Here is a 22,747-nt window from a genome sequence, read left to right on the forward strand (position 1 = left end):
AGTGCTGGGGAAACATCAACCTTGGTGGGAATCAGAAAAACACAGAGGTGCCATGCCAGACCCAATTTCATTTTTCCTTCCAGTTTGGCCAGGTCAACACAGACACAATTACAGGATTGGCTTATTTCAAATTGATCCAATTTTCCTTTAAAACAACCCAGATGTAGGGACTTCCCCGGTGGTGCAGTGGTTAAGAATCCGCCTGCCAATGCAGGGGACGTGGGTTCGATCCCTGGTCCGGGAAGATCCACATGCTGTGGAGCAACTAAGCCCGTGCACCACAACTACTGAGCCTGCGCTCTAGATCCTGCGAGCCACAACTATTGAAGCCCTCGTGCCTAGAGCCCATGCTCCACAAGAGAAGCCACCGCAATGAGAAACCCGTGCACCGCAACGAAGACCCAATGCAGCCAAAAAATAAATAAATAAAATTTAAAAAACAACAACAAAAAACCCAGATGTGTTTAATACAAAGCCAGTGTATCCTTTGCCTCAGAAATTTAACTTTTAGAAATGTACTCCAGGGACTTCCCTGGCGGTCCAGTGGTGAAGACCCTGTGCTTCCTCTGCAGGGGGCGCAGGTTTGATCCCTAGTCAGGGAACTAAGACCCCCATGCTGTGCGGCGCAGCCAGAAAGAAAAGAAATGTACTCCACAGAGCTAAATTGTAAAGCTTGGGAGAGAAGGCCAGCACTTTCTCTCCCCAGTGCGTAGTCCAGTACCTGGGGCAGAGAAGGATGAATGATTACATGGCTCAGAATTAAAGAATCAGGCCAGAGATGATGATTACACTCAAAATACTACCTTAAAAAAGTAGCCAAGGGGCTTCCCTGGTGGCACAGTGGTTGGGAGTCTGCCTGCCAATGCAGGAGACACGGGTTCGTGCCCCGGTCCGGGAGGATCCCACGTGCCGCGGAGTGGCTGGGCCCGTGAGCCATGGCCACTGAGCCTGTGCGTCCGGAGCCTGTGCTCCGCAACGGGAGAGGCCACAGCAGTGAGAGGCCCATGTACCACAAAAAAAAAAAAAAAAAAAAAAAAAAGGAAGCAGAATGTGAACCCATCAGAGTATGCAGACTAATTGAAACTCTAAAAAAATGAATACAATACAGGTATACCGATGAAGATTTAAAAGAAATAGACACTGAAGAGTTTGAAGTTGACCTTTAATTCTTTTTTTTTTTTTTGAGGTGCTAACAATTTATTCAAAAGATGCCAGTTCAGGACCATAGGGATTAGTGAAAAGGAAAAACTGAGGTCGGGGAGATGCAGTGCATCACAGTGTGATGCATCCTAGCACTGGCTACTGCTTCACAATGAGCTCTGGATAAAAAAGACTGACAGCATTCTCAGTTGGCTTTTTTGTTTAGCATGTATTTCTCTGGCAGTGCTGCAAAGAGAAATCATGTTTCTGAGAGGTTACATTAGAGAAAGGGGGAAGAATTTACCTGCCCAGCTCCTTACGAGTCCCCATTTTTCATTGGTTAAGGTTCACCCCATGGGGCCCTAATGCCCCCATACTTCTTTATTGTACCATCTTGGTGGCTGCTTTGGAGGGTAGATCTCATACTGCAGAGTATGGTGTTTTATCCATATCTGAAAGTGGAAAAGTGTCCCATCCTTTTCCTTTAGAAAGGATAGCATAGAATATCCTAAAACCACTGGACCTCTAAAACCTTTAATTCTTTTTGAGGAAAGGGAAGGGCTTATGACTGGGACAGGATACTTGAAGGTGGATGGGGAAGCTGGCAGAACCTTATTTCATAATCTGGATGGTGGTTACAGGGCGTTAACTCTACAATAGTTCTCTAAAGCTATGCCTTTGTTTATATAATATTCTGTGCCTGTTGTATGACACAAAGAGTAAAAAAATTGTGAAGTGAGAAGATGTACAATGTGATTTCAATAGATAATTTAACAGGTGTGTATGTGTATATATAATCATACTGACACTTTCCTACAAAGACCTGTGAAAATTACATAACAAATATATACAGTGACATTAAGAAGAGTGGGTTTTGGTGCTCTTCCTTTTAAAAAAAAAAGGAAAGAGCAATGGTATATTATTTGTATTAGTTTGCTAGGGCTGCTACAACAAAATGCCACAGACTGGGTGGCTTAAACAACGGAAATTTCTCACATTTCTGGAGGCTAAAAGTCCAAGATCAAGGTGTCAGCAGGGTTGGTCTCCTCTGAGGTCTCTCTCCTGGGCTTGCAGATGGCCGGCCACCTTCTGTGTCTCCTCATAGGCCCTTTTCCTCTGTGTGTATGTGCATCCCCAGCGTCTCTCTCAGTGTCCGATTTTTCTCTTCTTACAAGGACACCAGTCATATTGGGTTAGGGCCCACCCTAATGTCTTAATTTTCGCTTAATCAACTCTTTAAAGGCTCAATGTCCAAATACAGTCACTTTCTGATGTACTGGGCACTGGGGTTTCAACACATAAGTTTTGCAGGGACACAATTCAGCCCATAACACCATTCTTCACTCATCAGACATGCAAAAAAACGGACACTTCACATCCAGCACATGAAGTGAGTCGAGGCAAGATTAGCCATGAGGTGGTACACTTGTTGACACTTACAGATGAGTGCTCAGGGGTTCATCATGCAACTCCTTCTACTTTTGTATATGCTTGTCATTTTCCATCATGAGAGAAAAGGAAGACTGAGGGTAAATCCACATCTGTACATAGGTCTTAGATGTTGGGTTATTTTCTCTATAAAAGTGAGTCACCCAACAATTAATACTGGTGTTATCTGTGGTTAGAAATAAAATTAATATCTTTTTCTCTAATCAGCAATGAGTATACTTTTTAAATATTTTAATTAATGAAAAAGAATAAAGGAGTAACAAAAGGAAAGGTGGGAATAATATTAACAGCTGAACTCCATCCACAGCGTAGCTCACCTAATACATCACTTGGCCCATTCGTGAGCTGATCCTTCCTTCTCTTATTCCTGGCACATGTTCAGACTATTTCCTAGCCCCCCCTGCAGTTAGGGGAGATGGTGTGGCACGGGAGACAGGAGAAGGGCTGTGTGCCACTCACACGCAGGATCCAGGCCTTAAAACCATGAGCACACCTCCTCCACGCTCTCCTCTTCCACCACCAGAACCTGGATGAGGTAGCAACCCAGCCTCGACAAAGCAGAAGACAACAGGAGCCTGGCCTAGACCCATGCATTCGAATCACCTGGAGATCCTGGTCAAACACAAATTCCGATTCACTAAGTCTGTGGCAGGACCTGAGACTATGTTTCTCCCCAGCTCCAGGTGATGGCAATACTGCTGGTCTGCAGACCAGCGAGGCTCTAGGCAGACACCCACCAAAGAGGCTCTCATTTCTGATGACTCAGAGACGGCAGCCAAGTGATGAGCAGCAGAAGACACACCAGAAAAGACCCGACCAGGAATAGCCAGCTGGCCTTTCTCTCCTGACCCATGACAAAGTTTAACTCTGACCTATGATTAACTCCGGTCTCAAAGTGCAGCTGGCAAATGAATCCAGAGACAGCTGCAGACAGATTACTTTAGTATGTGTAACGTGATACAAGTTGCCTGGGTTCTATTAAAAACAGTATCTGCCACCCCGAGTCAGAGGACAGCGCTGTCAACAGTGGGATCTCCACAGCACACGAACAGCGACAGCTGGCCTGGCAGAAGAGGACAAGAGGACAAGAAGGTCACACGTGGGCCTTGGGTTCACACACAGGGCCCACCAGAACTCCTGTTCTTACGCACAAGTCCATGTAGAAATTGTTTACTCCCTGAGACCACAGCTATCGTTAACAGACTATTTGTCTATATAAAATCTCGGCAAATATTTGCATCACCTCAGCCCTCAACATACTAGCAGTCCGGTGTTTATAAAGGTTTTGTAACCTTTTGTACACTGTGTTTGTCCAAAATTTGCAAGAAGCAGATGAGAACTTGGCAGTAACCCCGTGATACTTTGAGACGCTCTGTTTTGCAGTGGAACCTTCTTGGGTTTAGGGAGAAGTTTACCTAACTTCGTGTTCTTTTGCTATGCACGTAACAGACATTGGCACACAATGTATCAGGGCACACAGTGTGACATGGCTTTGCATGAAACCAGAAGAGGGGAATAGGATTCCCTCAGCCTGCAATCACCATGAAACCAAAGCCTGGGAAACAGGCTGAACATCTCTAGGAAGCCCCGATCCTCCCCCCTCACGCCCCAAGAACTCCCATCGCAAGCCTCTGCCCACTAACTCTAAGAAAAAGCCATCTGAGGGGGAATTCATGAGAAATCTAAATTATTGGATGAACTCAAAAGAGGCGCAGGCTGCTTAATCTCAGGGACCCGAGACAACTTCCTTGGGAAAAACATTCTAGAGTTCAGGGCATCTAAGTTATAATGTTTATGTACTTAGGAAAAACATTTCACAGCCAGGGAAGAAAGCACCTTACAGCCTGGCACTGCTGAAATTGCCACAAATTTCACAGTCAAACATGAAATCTAAATCAATCCCCTCTACTTTCAGTGGCCCCACGAGGCCACAGGCTGTCTTTACGGTTTTCATTTCCCCAAAGCATCTAATATATATAATGCAAAGTATGTTCTGGGCAAACCTAAATACTTGCTACTTAACACAAAAACACACATATGCCTAATTTGTGACCGCATTTATTTTATGTCCCCCAAAAGGACAAGAAAAACAGATACTTTGCCACCCAAAAAAATCAGGAAGATGCATCTATTGCAATCATTTATCTCTAACTCAAAAACAATTTATTCAGAACAAGATTCCTATTTATTTGGAATCTCCCCAAAACTTCCAGACTTTTTTTTCCCGAAGTCTCCACACAGCACAGTTCTAATGTTTAGACATTCTCTTTTTCTGATGATTCTTTCAGCATTGACAGTCTAGGGCTCCCTTCAACGCTGATGTGAATTTCAGGGTGCAATTCCATCTTGCCCAGCCTCACTGCAGCTCTGTCAACTTGGCCTAGGTGTGACGTCCTGAGGAGCGACCTCTGTTATTGCTTCCTTTTCTTCCTGGTCCCTCCCCTTGGGGTCATGACTCTTCAGGCCCACCGATCAGACTCAGTTGTGCCTTCAACTCCCCAGAGGATGTCATCGAAAATAAAGAAAGTTAAAATTAAACTCACGATGTTCAGCGAGGCGGCATTTGGCGCGTTTCCTTCTGTTCCACTGAGCGAGCTGAGGACCCTAAGACTTTGGTGCAGCACCACTGACCCTCCTGTTCTCTCCAATGCCTCTTGCAGCTGGTTCCAGGATTTTCTTAACAATCTGCTTCAGCTCTTCATGTTTCTGCCCAAACTTTTTTCTCCTCGGGCCTGGCCATCAGGTTCTTCTATATCATCACACAGCAAGGTGACTAATTTTTAAATATTTAAGGCCCCGCAGGAACACTCTGACAGAGACTTCCACCCCTGGTCTAGGTTGCCCTACAATTCACGATTATCTCTTGGCAAATGGTATGAGGTTTGAAGAGGAAGGGCAGTTGACGACACAGCTATGATTTTACTCCAAGTAAACAGAAAAACTAATAAAGTAGGTGAGCCTATTTTTTCATTTCATTTTTATGTCACCACCCTACATGATTAGAAGAAAAGGTAAAGGGTTAAAAAAAAAAAGCAATGATTTGAGTTCATATTTCTTTTTTTTTTAATAAGTGCGTAGAGACCACACATCACTTTTTATTTATTTATTTATGGCTGTGTTGGGTCTTTGTTGCTGCGCGCGGGCTTTTCTCTAGTTGCAGTGAGCAGGGGCTACTCTTCATTGCAGTGTGCAGGCTTCTCACTGAGGTGACTTCTCTTGTTGCAGAGCACGGGCTCTAGGTGCCGTGGACTCAGTAGTTGTGGCTCGCAGGCTCAGCAGTTTTAACTTGCAGGCTCTAGAGCGCAGGCTCAGTAGTTGTGGTGCACGGGCTTAGCTGCTCTGCGGCATGTGGGATCTTCCCAGACCAGGGCTTGCACCCGTGTCCCCTGCATTGGCAGGCGGATTTTTAACCACTGCGCCACCAGAGAAGTCCTTGAGTTCATATTTCTGGTAACTATCCATGAGCTAATAACTGAGAGATTCCTTAAGCTCCACAAACAAAACATAGAAGGCCCAACAGCCCTGAGGCAGAAGGCGTGATGGAAAAATCCCCAGTGCCCACGCTGGCTTTGAACATAAAACCACTCTTCCGCACCAAGTCACTCCTTCTTTATGACTATTCTGTCCATCTTTCTTCTAGGCAACTGTTTAGAGCTCTGAGCTCTCAAAAATCCAGACCTGGAATGTGGGGTTCTTTACATAACACTGAGAAGAGCTGTCCAACATGACAACCCAATTTAAAATGTAACAGGCTTTCTGCCTATTACTCAGAGTTAAGGGGGAAAAGCTAATTATAAATTATACACTTTCTATCTGGGCAATACTAAGTCACTAGGACAGACTTTAGGAAAATTCCAGCTAAACCAGTTCATTCTTTGAAGCATTAGGTCAATTATGAACATACCAACCCTCAGCTTGAATAGCTGCATATTCAGAAAGAACAAAAACATCTTCTGAAAAGCCTCTGTACGGGGTCTGTTAAAGGGCTTATTTGATAGGAAGTAAGTTGTGAGAGACGAAACTCCCTAGCGAATCCTAGGACAGGCTAAAACAGCTTCCTTAATAATTTTGGTACCTTCTCCCATTTGCTTTAAAAAAAAAATGTTTCCTATAAGCTTGCAGAGGTGGGAAAAAAGCAACTGAAAACAACACAAGCAGGCTTTGTGAGCAAAGAGAATGCTTTGCAGGAGACACTTTAAGATGGACTGTCACCTTGGCTCCGGCCTGTGCCGTTTCCCCGCAGCCCTAAACCAGCCCCTGTGATCTGAATGCCCTTTTCAAGGGAATCTGATTCCCTCTCACAAGCCTCTCTACTCCCCGCCCCTCATGGAGGTCACCTGCACTTCATCAGAAGGATGGGGGCACAGAGGTAAGAGAGACCACCGCACACACACCCCACAAAGGGTTAAGAACAGTGAAAGGGCCCCAGGACCCTGCTGTGTAACCCAAGAGCAGAGGAAGGGCCGCTCCCTCTTTCTCCCTCCAAAGAGGCCAGAGACAAATGCGATCTTCCTCCCTCGATCCCCAGGGCAGCAGCCCCCAAACCACAGCACATGCGTAACCCCTTTATGAATACAAAAGGATGCAACACACAAACTCACTTTTTTCACCAGGAATCTCAACAACAGGACTATAGGGAAACCGGGATTATACCATTAATTCGAATTAATGCCTCGGCTTCCTATTCAGCTGGCTCTTCCTGCTGGAGCTAAGCGCGTTCGCTGGCTAGACTAGCACACACCTTCAAGAGACCCCTTTAGGTACTGTCTCTCCAGTCCCATCGTGTAACAGGCACTTTTCTAGGTTCTAGACCTCAGATACAGTCTTTTTTATGGAGCTCACATTCAGGAAGGGAAGAAGGACGATCATCAAATAAAAAAGATACATCCAGAACAATAATAATGACCAGACAGAAAATAAAAAGAGGGAGACACGGCTGAGGGCGGTGGCGTGCTCACCGAGGAGGCCAGGTGTGGACCGGGACTCTAAGGACGAGCAGGGTCGTGTTCCAAGCAAAGAGAACAACGAGTCAGAAGCCAAAGGCCTAAAGCACTCTCAGAAAAATCCTGAAATACTAAGTACTTGCCTCTAATTCAGCAGAGATCATAAAAGAATGTCCTGTAGAAGGGAGGGTATCAGGGAACCTGGGAGAGGTAGCTGGGCTTCAGGCAGGTCCCAGAGGAAAGCAGCAAAAGCAAACGTGGCTAAAATCTTCTCCCATCCACCCCACAAGGTTAATACTAATATGTTATACCGGCAAATAAAGAAACTGGCTTGGGGAATTCCCTGCCCGTCCAGTGGTTGGGACTCAGGGCTTTCACAGCAGAGGGTGTGGGTTCAATCCCTCGTGGTGGAACTAAGGTCCCACAAGCCAAGTGGCGTGGCCAAATTTTAAAAAGAAAAGAAAAAAAGAGACTGGCTCGGATTGGAACTGGACCAAGATCGAGATGACACAGCTGGTGATAAGCCAGTACAGTCACCACAGAGTTCAAACTCACTTACTAAGCCCCACCTCAGACACAGTGTCCTTCCATCAGGGCTGAGAATCCAGCTTCCTCCGCCTCTGCAGAGCCCAAGGGCACAGGGAGCCAACAGGCCCCTCGGAGCCCTTGGCCCACTCTTCCTCCCAACCCACTACAAAAGCACTACAATCAGCTTATCGTCTAAGCTAGCTAAGACGGTGAAGGTCTGGGTCATCTGGGGGCCTGCCAGCCTCTCCACCTGACCCAGGACTTCCCTGGCGCCCGGCCGCTCAGGGGCCCCCCTTGCCTCGGCTTCCTATTCAGCTGGCTCTTTCTGCTGGAGCTAAGCGCGTTCGCTGGCTAGACTAGCACACACCTTCAAGAGACCCCTTTAGGTACTGTCTCTCCAGTCCCAAGACTGTCAACATTCCCCCAGGTCCCACCACCGGCTGGGACCAGGCAACCCAGACGCCCACCCACCTAGCCTGCCAGATGCCACCTCCAGGAGGACATACTCTCCCTGTAGCTTTCACAGCCATCATTCTCATGTACATATCACAGGTCAGGGGTTATCTTAGGAGGATACCCGCTCAAGTGGGGATTATAATAGTAATAGGTTTTCACTAATCATTACTCTTGGTAAAAGTCTAGCAAATACTAAAAAGTTTATTAGCATTACTCTGTCCACAGTTCCTGCCCATACTCCACGGCAGGGGGGAGGGGCACATTTTAAGGAAGATGACCTTAGCTCCGTTAGAGTGATCATATTATCATCCAACCTAAGATACTCCTAGGAGTGAAACGGGGTGCTGTTAATAATTACAATGCGATAAGTGATGTATACCAGGACCGTCCTGGGAAAACCAAGAGTTGAGCCACCCGATACAGGTGAAAAGAAAAATTTTTTTAAAAAACAGACTTAGAGGCAGATTGGTTCAAGATGGCAGAGTAGAAGGATGTGTGCTCACTCCCTCTTGCAAGAGCACTGGAATCACAACTAACTGCTGGACAATCATCGACAGGAAGGCACTGGAACTCACCAAAAAAGATACCCCACATCCAAAGACAAAGGAGAAGCTACAATGAGACGGCAGAAGGGGCGCAATCACAATAAAATCAAATCACAAACTGAGGAACCATTATAACACAGAAGTACACCCACTGGAGTGAAGGTTCTGAGCCCTAGGTCAGGATTTCCAACCTGGGGCTCCGGCAACGGGAGGAGGAATTCCTAGAGAATCAGACTTTGAAGGCTAGCGGGATTTGATTGCAGGACTTCGACAGGTCTGGGGGAAAGAGACTCCACTCTTGGAGGGCACACACAAAGTCGTGTGTGCATCAGGACAAAGGGGAAGGAGCAGTGACCCCACAGGAGACGAGACCAGACCTACTTGCTCGTGCTGGAGGGTCTCCTGCAGAGGCAGGGGGCAGCTGTGGCTCATCATGTGGACAAGGACACTGGCAGCAGAAATTCTGGGAAGTACTCCTAGCTGTGAGCCCTGCCGGAGCCCGCCATTAGCCCCACCAAAGGGCCTGTAGGCTCCAGTGCTGGGTCACCTCAAGCCAAACAACCAATAGGGAGGGAACCCAGCCCTACCCATCAGCAGACAAGCAGATTAAAGTTTTCCTGAGCTCTGCCCACCAGACCAGCACCCAGCTCTACCCACCACCAGTCCCTCCCATCAGGAAGCTTGCACAAGACTCTTAGATAGCCTCATCCACCAGGGCAGACAGCAGACGCTAGAAGAACTACAACCCTGCAGCCTGTGGAATGAAAACCACATTCACAGAAATATAGACAAAATGGAAAGGCAGAGGACTATGTTCCAGATGAAGGAACAAGATAAAACTCCAGAAAAACAACTAAATGAAGTGGAGATAGGCAACCTTCCAGAGAAAGAATTCAGAATAATGATAGTGAAGATGATCCAGGACCTCAGAAAAAGAATGGAGGCAAAGATCGAGAAGATGCAAGAAATGTTTAACAAAGACCTAGAAGACTTAAAGAACAAACAAACAGAGATGAACAATACAAAAACTGAAATGAAAAATATACTAGAAGGAATCAGTAGCAGGATAACTGAGGCAGGAGAACAGATAAGTGACCTGGAAGACAGAATGGTGTAATTCACTGCCACAGAACAGAATAAAGAAGAAAGAATGAAAAGAAATGAATGCAGCCTAAGAGACCTCTGGGACAACATTAAAAGCAACAACATTCGCATTATAGAGGTCCCAGAAGGAGAAAACAGAAAGGATCCAAGAAAATATTTGAAGATATTATAGTGGAAAACTTCCCTAACATGGGAAAGGAAATAGCCACCCAAGTCCAGGAAGCACAGACACTCCCAGGCAGGATAAACCCAAGGAGAAACACGCTGAGACACACAGTAATCAAATTGACAAAAATTAAAGACAAAGAAAAATTATTAAAAGCAGCAAGGGAAAAATGACAAATAACATACAAGGAAACTCCCTTAAAGTTAACAGCTGATTTCTCAGCAGAAACTCTACAAGCCAGAAGGGAGTGGCACGATATAGCTGAAGTGATGAAAGGGAAGAACCTACAACCAAGATTACTCTAGCTGACAAGGATCTCATTCAGATTCAACAGAGAAATCAAAAGCTTTACAGACAAGCAAAAGCTAACAGAATTCAGTACCACCAAACCAGCTTTACAACAAATGCTAAAGGAACTTCTCTAAGTGGGAAACACAAGAGAAGAAAAGGACTTGCAAAAACAACCCCAAAACAATTAAGAAAATGGTAATATGAACAAAAATATCAATAATTACCTTACATGTGAATGGATTAAATGCTCCAACCAAAAGGCACAGGCTCACTGAATGGATACAAAAACAAGACCCATATATATGCTCTCTACAAGAGACCCACTTCAGATCTAGGGACACTTACAGACTGAAAGTGAGGGGATGGAAAAAGATATTCCATGCAAATGGAAAACCAAAGAAAGCTGATATAGCAATACTCATTTCAGATAAAATATACTCTAAACTAAAGAATGTTACAAGAAACAAGGAAGGACACTACATAATGATCAAGGAATCAATTCTAGAAGAAGATATAACAATTATAAATATATATGCACCCAACATACGAGCACCTCAATACATAAGGCAACTGCTAACAGCTATAAAAGAGGAAATCGACAGTAATACAATAATAGTGGGGGACTTTAACACTTCACTTACACCAATGGACAGATTATCCAAAATGAAAATAAATAAGGAAACAGAAGCTTTAAATGACACAATAGACCAGATAGATTTAATTGATATTTATAGGACATTCCATCCAAACACAGCAGGTTACACTTTCATCTCAAGTGCACATGGAACATTCTCCAGGATAGATCACAGCTTGGGTCACAAATCAAGCCTCAGTAAATTTAAGAAAATTGAAATCATATCAAGCATCTTTTCCAACCACAACGCCTCAAGATTAGAAAAAAATTACAAGGAAAAAAAGTAAAAAACACATGGAGGCTAAACAATACGTCACTAAATAACCAAGAGATCACTGAAGAAATCAAAGAGGAAATCAAAAAATACTTAGAGACAAATGACAATGAAAACACGACGATCCAAAACCTATGGTATGCAGCAAAAGCAGTTCTAAGAGGGAAGTTTATATCGATACAAGCCTACCTCAAGAAACAAGAAAAATCTCAAATAAACAATCTAAACTTACACCTAAAGGAACTAAAGAAAGAAGAACTAACAAAACCCAAAGTTAGCAGAAGGAAAGAATCATAAAGATCAGAGCAGAAATAAATGAAAAAGAAATGAAGGAAATGATTGTAAAGATCAATAAAACTAAAAGCTGACTCTTTGAGAAGAGTCAAATTGATAAACCTTTCGCCAGACTCAAAGAAAAAGGAGAGGACTCAAATCAATAAAATTAGAAATGAAAAAGGAGAAGTTACAATAGACACCGCAGAAATACAAAGCATCCTAAGAGACTACCACAAGCAACTCTATGCCAATAAAATGGACAACCTGGAAGAAATGGGCAAATTCTTAGAAAGGTATAACCTTCCAAGACTGAACCAGAAAGATACAAAATATGAACAGACCAATCAAAAGTAATGAAATTGAAACTGTGATTAAACATCTTCCAACAAACAAAAGTCCAGGACCAGATGGCTTCACAAGTGAATTCTATCAAACATTTAGAGAAGAGTTAACACCCATCCTTCTCCAACTCTTCCAAAAAATTGCAGAAGAAGGAACACTCCCAAACTCATTCTATGAGGCCACCATCACCCTGATACCAAAACCAGACAAAGATACTATTAAAAAGAAAATTAGAGGCCAATATCACTGATGAACATAGATGCAAAAATCGTAAACCAAATACTAGCAAACAGAATCCAACAACACATTAAAAGAATCATACACCATGATCAAGTGAGATTTATCCCAGGGATGCAAGGATTCTTCAATACACACAAATCAATCAATGTGATACACCATATTAAAATGAAGAAGAAAAACCATATGATCATCTCAATAGATTCAGAAAAAGCTTTCGACAAACTTCAACACGCATTTATGATAAAAACTCTCCAGAAAGTGGGCATAGAGGGAACCTACCTAAACATAATAAAGGCCATATATGACAAACACACAACCAACATCATTCTCAATGGTGGAAAGCTGAAAGCATTTCCTCTAAGATCAGAAAGAAGACAAGGATGTCCATTCTCACCACTATTATTCAACAGTTCTGAAAGTCCTAGCCACAACAATCAAAGAAAAAGAAGTAAAAGGAATACAACTTGGAAAAGAAGTAAAACTGTCACTGTTTGCAGATGACATGGTACTATACATAGAGAATCCTAAAGATGCCACCAGAAAACTACCAGAGTTAATCAATGAATTTGGTAAAGTTGCAGGATACAAAATTAATGCACAGAAATCTCTTGCATTCCTATACACTAATGATGAAAAATCTGAAAGAGAAATTAAGGAAACACTCTCATTTACCACTGCAACAAAAAGAATAAAATAGCTAGGAATACACCTACCTAAAGAGACAAAAGACCTGTATGCAGAAAACTATAAGACACTGATGAAAGAAATTAAAGATGATACCAACAGATGAAGAGATATACCATGCTCTTGGATTGGAAGAATCAACATTGTGAAAATGACTACACTACCGAAAGCAATCTACAGATTCAATGCAATCTCTATCAAACTACCAATGGCATTCTTTACAGAACTAGAACAAAAAATCTTAAAATTTGTATGGAGACACAAAAGACCCTGAGAATAGCCAAAGCAGTCTTCAGGGAAAAAAACGGAGCTGGAGGAATCAGACTCCCTGACTTCAGTCTATACTACCAAGATACAGTAATCAAGACAATATGGTACTAGCAGAAAAACAGAAACATAGATCAATGGAACAAGATAGAAAGTTCAGAGATAAACCCACACACCTATGGTCAACTAATCTATGACAAAGGAGGCAAGAATATACAATGGAGAAAACACAGTCTCTTCAATAAGTGGTGCTGGGAAAACTGGACAGCTACATGCAAAAGAATGAAATTCGAACACTCCCTAACACCATACACAAAAATAAACTCAAAATGGATTAAAGACCTAAATGTAAGACTGGACACTTTAAAAAGTCTTAGAGGGAAACATAGGAAGAACGTCCTTTGACATAAATCACAGCAAGATCTTTTTTGACCCACCTCGCAGAGTAATGGAAATAAAACAAAAACAAACAGGACCTAATGAAACTTAAAGACTTTTGCACAGCAAAGGAAACCCTAAACAAGATGAAAAGACAACCCTCAGAATGGGAGAAAATATTTGCAAACTAATCAACGGACAAAGGATTAATCTCCAAAATATATAAACAGCTCAGGCAGCTCAATATTAAAAAAACAAACTACCCAATCCAAAAATGGGCAGAAGACCTAAATAGACATTTCTCCAAAGAAGCCATACAGATGGCCAAGAGGCACATGAAAAGCTGCTCAACATCTCTAATTATTAGAGAAATGCAAACTAAAACTAGAATGAGGTATCACCTCACACCAGTCAGAATGGCCATCATCAGGAAACCTACAAACAGCAAATGCTGGAGAGGGTGTGGAGAAAAGGGAACCCTCCTGCACTGTTTTTGGGAATGTAAACTGATACAGCCACTATGGAGAACAGTATGGAGGTTCCTTAAAAAACTAAAAATAGAATTACCATATGACCCAGCAATCCCACTACTGGGCATATACCCAGAGAAAACCACAATTCAAGAAGACACATGCACCCCAATGTTCACTGAAGCACTGTTTACAATAGCCAGGTCATGCAAGCAGCCTAAATGCCCACCAACAGACGAACGGATAAAGAATTTGTGGTACATATATACAATGGAATAGTACTCTGTCATAAAAAATGAACGAAATTGGGTCACTTGTAGAGACGTGGATGGATCTAGGGTCTGTCACACAGAGTGAACTAAGTCAGAAAGAGAAAAACAAATATTGTATATTAACGCATATATGTGGCATCTAGAAAAATGGTACAGATGAACTGGTTTGCAAGGCAGAACTAGAGACACAGATGTAGAAAACAAACGTATGGACACCAAGAAGGGAAAGTGGGGTGGGGCAGCGGGGGTGGTAGGATAAATTGGGAGGTTGGGATTGACATATATACACTATTATGTATAAATTAGGTAACTAATAAGAATCTGCTGTATAAAATAAATAAATAAAATTCAAAAAAAATACTTAGAACAGGGCTTCCCTGGTGGCGCAGTGGTTGAGAGCCCGCCTGCCGATGCAGGGGACAGGGGTTCGCGCCCCAGTCCGGGAGGATCCCACATGCCGCGGAGCAGCTTGGCCCATGAGCCATAGCCGCTGAGCCTGCGCGTCCGAAGCCTGTGCTCCGCAACGGGAGAGGCCGCAACAGTGACAGGCCCGCGTACCGCAAAAAAAAAAAAAAAAAACTTAGAACAGCTCTACAACCCCAGGCAATCAAAAATTTTACTATTAATCTGATTTCGTATCAAATCAAGGTATGTTTATTTCCCCTTTTTTGGGTGGAAGAGCAGGAGGGAGGCTTCTAGACCAAATCATTCCCTTCCAAAATAAAAAGATGCAGGAATTCCCTGGCGGTCCAGTGGTTAAGACTCTGCACTCTTACTGCCGAGGGCCTGGGTTCAATCCCTGGTCAGGGAACTAATATCCCAGAAGCTGTGTCGCCCGGCCAAAAAAATAAAACAAATAAACAAAATTTAAAACAAAAACAAAATAAAAAATGCAAGCGCAACAACACTAGGATCGTGGCCTGTCAGAACAGCAGGATATGAAGAACACAAACCCTTTTGTCTACAATCAAGCCAAATGCTGAAGTCCATCGGGAATCAGGTGATACTTCAGAAATAAAGATGGGACTCGGACATAAACACCAGACTGCTAAACCTAGCCACGAAGCCATCATTTGTAGTGCGATATGCTTTTGGAGGTGCACTTCTTAAGGGATTTAAAAAAAGGGAATTTCTGCACAAACTGAGATAAAATGTAGTTTTCCAAGCACCACCTGGTTCTAGTCTGAGATCACAGCAGCTCCCGAAGCTCAGTGTAAGTCTTCCTCCTCTGCCTTCCAAGGACCTCTGGCACCGGACTTGCAACATCTGAAACTGAGACAATACCAACCCCTCCCCATTTACAAAGTTGTGTTGCTTTGGGCACAAAATTGTTTAACCTCTCCGCGCCTCGGTTTCCTCATCTGGAGGCAAAGAACGCGGCTACCCTTGGCCGGGCTTTTACAAACGTTAACCACGGTTGCGGTAGCATTGCACCTGGCATTACCGGAATTTGCTTAAGGTTGGAAAGTATTCCGCAAAGCCCCCGCGGGTCCTGGAGCGCTCAGAGTGGCTGTGCAGAGGATGCGAGGAGACACTGCCTCTTGCTTCGGAGAGCGAGGGCAGCTGAGAGGGGGATGGAGACGGGCGGGGCGAGGTCCCCTGGTAACTCGCAGTCCCCACCTTCAAAGATCACCCAGCATCACTGCACATGGATTTCCGTGGAGCTCAGTAGACGGGGCCAACTTTCTGAGGACGGAGGGGAGGGGAGCAGAGAGAAAAATAAAGCAGAGAACACCGGAGAAGGCAGGACCAGGAGGCAGAAAGAGGCCCGAGGGAGGGAGCACAGAAGCGTCCGGAAGCGTGGAGTAAGACCTCAGGCCAGCGGCGGCACTGCATGCTTCCTGCCCCCCGGAAGGCAGGACTCAGCGGCCTCACTCAGGTCCACGGTCTCCACCACGCTCGGCGCCGCGGGTCCTTCCGCACACGGGGCGCTGCAGCGGTGCTCATGTGCACCTCTTAGGGCCTTGAAATCCTTGCCAGGAACTTAGCCTAAACATTTGAGACGGAGGAAACCGCACAGTGGCTTAAACCACAGCGGCTCTGTCTGCGTGACCCTGCGCAGCGTTTTCTTCAACCTGCCTGGGCCTCCCCTGTTCGCCTGTCACCAGCTTCTCAGAGTCATCAGACTTTCCCAGAGGGTCAGCTGGCTCAGCCGGCCTCGAGTTCACCTGCAGTTTGCAGGCTGAGTTCAATCTCTCCAACACAGCCCTCCCCCACCGCATAGACCACCTTTTGCACAACTCGCATTCAGCGGTAGCTGCTCGTTACTCACTTTGCTCTGCCCTAAATAAAACGGCCAGTTCCCAGAAATCAAAGGCAGCTAATTCCCTTTCTGTGTTTGAGTTGGCTGCTCTGTGGGATTCCTTCCTGCTGCACCTCATCCTTCCTGGAAAGGGTTTCTTAGAAAATGTGTCTCCCCCTTATAGGAATCCCTCCCCATGAAGGGGCTGGAATTTCCCTTCAAAAGACTTCAATTTACTTTCTGAGTGGCTCCTCGCAGAGATGACCAAAATCCACTCAAGAGAGTAAGGGAGGGAGGAGGGAGGGAGAAGAGGAATCCTAATTTGGCTTGCTCAAAGGGACTACTCTTTAAAATATTTGTTGAAGGAAAAACTAGGACTACATCATATTCTAAGGCGGGAGAAGAAAGGATTTTGAGTTTGCCTGAGAACAATAGAGCCATCTTTTTTCGACTATTAATATCAGATACACTACGGTCTTGTATGGGGTTTTCCCCAAAGCAAAATTATTGGGGAAACTTTCATGTAGATGAAAAAGAGAAAGTTTAGAGCATGAGTCTGAGTTACCTCATAGCCCAAAAGAACAGAAGAGCTTACACTGGATAGCCTTATGCCAAAGATGTCCCCACCTCGTGCTGGGGGAACTAACAGCAACAATGAGTAATCTAATTTCTAGAGCAATAAATTATACTTGCAATGCCCAGCCTGCCTGTCCAGGGGCAGAATGCACTCTCCCCTCCCAAGTACAGCACTCAAAGGGTTTATGAAGATTAGCTACATGTATGTTTGAAGGCTTAGGAATTATACCTGAATTCAACTCAAAAAAATATGTGAGGGCAGGTCTATAATAAGCAGATGGAATAGAGGGTAAGGCTTGTGAGGTCAGAATCCTTGGTGAGTCCAGTCTAACGGGACAAACTACCACAATACAAAGCAGCTCTGATCAATGACCAGTGGCACTAATTCCAACCAAGCCCTCCATGGGAAATGGGAGTTGCTCATGTGCTCAGGCTACCAAAGTACCACACACAGGGTGACTTAGACAAGAGAAATTTATTCTCTCACAGCTTTGCCAGCTAGAAGTCCAAGATCAAGGCACTGGCGCTGTTAATGAAAGAGGGAAGCTGCCAGAAGTTGACTTGGGCAGTCCTGGCCGCACTGCTCTGCTGAGAAACTGCTTTCCAGAAGACTCCTGGCAGATGTAGCAACACCACCTTATAATTTTCAAAGTGCTTCCACAGACAGCAGCCCAGTTCTGAGTATAAATTACATTCCCCTTTGTTGCTTTTTTTCATATATCTTAATTTCTATGGGACAGTTACTAACGGGTCACTTCTCCACTCATCAGAGATGGATATCATACACTGCACTACTTCCCACATTACTTCCCTGCTGCCTTGCCCTGCCTGATTGGAAGTGGGGGAGAAAAATAAGTATATGGAACTATATTCGTTCATTGTACTAAATCTAAAATCTAATTTTTAGAACACATTGTGAGTAGGTTTAATTCTGCCAGCTTCTAGAAGAGGGTACCAAAGCCCAGAGTGGTTAAGTGTTTTGCTAAGGTCACACAGCTAGTAAGATCCCAGACTAGGACCCCTGGCTCCAGTCTGATGCCCTCTCCTTATACTCAGCTTGCTCCCATCTAAGACGGAGGTGTCAGCAACTCCAAGTTAGAAAAACTCAGATTAAGACTAAAGTAATTTACAATCACTGAATAAACCTATTAAGGGCAAGATGCTCAGCTAGGCACTGAGAGATGCCAAAGACACTAGTTTCTGCCCTTGAAGAGCTAACAATATAGTTTTTTTCTTTTTTAAGTCACAAATGAATAAAGACTTAAATAACACTTGATCATTTAAAGCAATAAAAAGACATGATAGGACTTCTCTGGTGATGCAGCGGTTAAGAATCTGCCTGCCAATGCAGGGGACACGGGTTCGAACCCGGGCCCGGGGAAGATCCCACATGCCGTGGAGCAACTAAGCCCATGCGCCACAACTACTGAGCCTGTGCTCTAGAGCCCGCAAGCCACAACTACTGAGCCCATGTGCCACAACTACTGAACTCACGTGCCACAACTACTGAACCTACGTGCCACAACTACTGAAGCCCATGCGCCGAGAGCCCGTGCTCCGCAACAAGAGAATCCACAACAGTGAGAAGCCCGGGCACCACAACAAAGAGCAGCCCCCGCTCGCGGCAGCTAGAGAAAGCCCGCGCGCAGCAATGAAGACCCAATGCAGCCAAAAAAAACAGGACAGACACCTTTCTATATTTACAGAGAGAGAAAAGAGTGCACACTGCCTAGTTGAAGAATCCCTTCAATAGAAGTTAAAAGAAGTAGCCAGCTGGGTTTATCATCTAATCTGAGTCACATCCTGACCATCAAAACACACCAATAAGGGTCTGCAAATAAAAGCAATTTATTGGGTAGCAATTTTACGCTCACGAGCTTTTTGCTGACAAGTGTGAGATTTCCACTCAATTACCCTTGTAGGCTCAATCAACCCAGGCATTCCTGTCTGCCCAGGGTGAGGAAATAAACACAGCGACACAGATGCCACAGCTCACTCTCTGGAATTTGTCATCCTGACTCAACTCTGAGCTCCTCAATGTCCTGCTTTGGCGAGATAAGGACAAAACCAGGTTCAACAAGCGTTTACTACAAGGACCCAAGGACCAAGTCTATCTAAGATCCCCACACAGAGGAAGCTCTCTTCCTCCACAACACCCTGCTGAGTCCCCACGGGGATGAACAAGCCAGTTGTTCTCCCGCTTTGAGAGGAACTTAGAAAAGGGGGTGCAGGTGAGGGCAGACCAGAACCCCCAGCCACAGAAACGAAAATTTGCACAGAAGAATGTCTGACCTTTGGAAACTGTTTTTAATCAGGGGTTCTTGGTCTTCACTGTCCATCAGAAACTTGTAGGGAACCTTTTAAAAATATTGATACCTGGGTTCCATGCCCTGAGATGATGATTCAAATTGGCCTAACGGGAGGGACCAGGCATTCAAATTTTAGGGCTGCCCAGGTGATTCAATCATACTGAGGGCTGAGAAACTGCGGTACACTCAATAGCAGGAACTTAAGATAAAATTAAGAGCTAGCAAGTTTAACAGATAATACATGCCAACAATTGTTTGAAGAAGGTAATTTCCAAGTATATTCAGGAAAGGCAGCACCAAGAGCCAGCCTGCAATCATTAAGAGGAAATCATGTCAAACTAGCCTCAAGTCTTCTCTTTGTAGGGTTTCAGAACAACTACCCAGTAGATAAGAGACCTCTGAACTCCCGACCTCTCCTGATACCTGTGTCAAGTTCACCCACTGCCCACGGTGTTCATTAGCAGATTGGCCATAACCTGGAGGACAGTCCCAGGACCTGTCCTTTCTCAAGTAAAGACAACAAAAGTTTTCAAAGCACTTTCTACAGGCAACAATGAGATGCTGAACTCTGATATCAACAAAATAAATGAACTTAAAACCAGATAAAATAGAAGTTTGTATGGGGATGCACTGTGAAGTCCAATACATCTCAACTGTATGCGTTGCTGATGACGCCCAAATCTTATCTCCAGCTCAGACTTCTCTGAGCCCTTGACTCATGACCTGCTCAACCTCTCCCAGGTGTACCAGGCATCTCAAACTTAACTCGGTTAAGACCAAACTCCTGGTCTTCTCCAACCCATTCCTCTTGCAGGCTTCCGCATTTCATTTAATGGTGACTCCATCCTTGCAGGTGCTCAGGCCAAATCCAGAGATAACCTTGAAAGTCACTTCCTCTCAAGTTCCACCATCAAAGCCAACCCCCTCTCCCACAGCTCCACCTTTAAATAAGCTCTTCCCTGAACCCAGCTACTCACCACTGCCACTCCTTCCATCCTGGTCAAAGCCACTATCATCTCTGGCCTGAACTACTGTGAAATCTCCTGCCAGTGTCCCCATTTCTCCCCATAACTTTCTTTAGTCGACTTCCAGTACAGCTGCCAGAAGTGATCTTACTAAATCCTGAGCAAATCATGTCACACCTCTTCTCAAAACTGTTCAGTAGATTCCATCCACGCAGAGTGAAGCCCAAGTCCTCCAATGGCCAACAGAGTCCCCATCATCTCTTGTCTTACACTTGTCCTTCCCCCTGAATGTGCACAGCTCACTCCATCATCTCCTCCAGGTCATCTCTCTGGAGTGTGTTCTTCTCTGTGAAGCTCCCCCTGGCCCCCCTAAAACTGTCACCTCCCTTCCCCACACACACTCCTGATTCCTTTCCCCATCTTCTTATTCTCTCTTCTCAGCACTCATAACCACCTAACATACTATAGGTTACTTATTCACCTTTGCTAGAGCTTAAGTTACATGAAGGCAGGGACTGTTACCTCTTTTGCTCACTACGACATCCCAAACATCTAGAACAGGGCAGCAAACATTTTCTGTAAAGAGCTAGATCATAAACATTTTAGGCTTTGCAGGTCAGTCTCTGTTGCAACTTCGCATCTGTTGCAACATTCATGCTCATGAATGAGCATAGCTGTGTTTCAATAAAACTTCATTTACAAAAGCAGACAGTAGGCTGGATTTGACCTGTGGGTCATAGTTTGCCAACACGTGGTCTAGAACATAACCTGGAACACATCAAGCACGCAAATTATTTGTTAAATTGTCTAAGTAATTAGTTAAAACACTACCTCTGATCAGATCAAACCTGTCCAGTTCCAGATGCCACGTGAGAATAAAGATGTTGATACTAAAGAGCATTCAGGGGCTTCCCTGGTGGCGCAGTGGTTAAGAATCCGTCTGCCAATGCAGGGGGCACGGGTTCGAGCCCTGGTCTGGGAAGATCCCACATGCGGTGGAGCAACTAAGCCCGTGTGCCACAACTACTGAGCCTGCGCTCTGGAGCCCATGAGTCACAACTACTGAGCCCACGTGCCACAACTAGTGAAGCCTACACACCTAGAGCCCATGCCCCACAACAAGAGACGCCACCACAATGAGAAGCCCGCGCACCACAACAAAGAGCAGCCCCCCGCTCGCCGCAACCAGAGAAAGCCCGCGCGCAGCAACGAAGACCCAGTGCAGCCAAAGATAGATAAATAAATAAATAAATTTATTTTTAAAAGAAACCTTACTAAAGAGCATTCAGTTCAACCAGATGGAAGAGGGCCTGAAAACCTTGCCACTTAAAAAGGCAGCATGGGAAAAAAAAAAATTTTAAGGGGCTTCCCTGGTGGCGCAGTGGTTGAGAGTCCACCTGCCGATGCAGGGGACGCAGGTTCGTGCCCCAGTCCAGGAAGATCCCACATGCCGCGGAGCAGCTGGGCCCGTGAGCCATGGCCGCTGAGCCTGCGCTCCACAACGGAAGAGGCCACAACAGTGAGAGGCCCGCGTACCACAAAAAAAAAAAAAAAAAAAAAAGGCAGCATGGGGGCTTCCCTGGTGGCACAGTGGTTAAGAATGCGCCTGCCAATGCAGGAGACATGGGTTCGAGCCCTGGTCCGGGAAGATCCCACATGCTGCGCATCAACTAAGTCCATGAGCCAAAACTACTGAGCCTACGCTCTGGAGCCCACGAGCCACAACTACTGAAGCCCATGTGCCACAACTACTGAAGCCCGCGCGCCTAGAGCCCGTGCTCCGCAACAAGAGAAGCCACCACAATGAGAAGCCCACGCACCGCAACGAAGAGTAGACCCCACTCGCCACAACTAGAGAAAGCCTGCGCGCAGCAACGTAGACCCATCGCAGCCAAAAAATAAATTAATTTTTTAAAAAAAGGCAGCATGGAAACTGGAGACAGTTCTCTTTAAAGATTTAATGGGTCCGTAAAGCCCATCTCTGAATACCAGAAGGCCCCCATATGAAGATGGGGAGTCAAATTCCTGTGTTGACCAAAAACATAAAAGGAGACACAGAAAGAAAGAAAGAAAACTGGCTCAATAGACCACACTCTGTCATTTTAATATGAAGACACAAGAGCAGTAAATTTCCCCATTGCACAATGTCTGGAAGAGATTCCTGTATCCAGTATGGACTAGAAGCTCTCTCCCTTC

General features: G+C 44.9%; 1 protein-coding gene and 1 non-coding gene across 2 annotated transcripts in view; one reads left to right on the forward strand and one right to left on the reverse strand.

Annotated features, from left to right (window-relative positions):
* Window positions 1-22,747, reverse strand: part of ABCC4 (ATP binding cassette subfamily C member 4) — a 220,749-nt gene that overhangs the window by 189,668 nt on the left and 8,334 nt on the right. The window lies entirely within an intron of this gene.
* TRNAK-CUU (transfer RNA lysine (anticodon CUU)) lies at window positions 15,198-15,270 on the forward strand. Its single transcript has one exon. It is a non-coding gene; the product is annotated as a tRNA-Lys (tRNA).

This window comes from Lagenorhynchus albirostris, chromosome 18 (assembly GCF_949774975.1).
Source record: "Lagenorhynchus albirostris chromosome 18, mLagAlb1.1, whole genome shotgun sequence".
NCBI lineage: Eukaryota > Metazoa > Chordata > Mammalia > Artiodactyla > Delphinidae > Lagenorhynchus > Lagenorhynchus albirostris.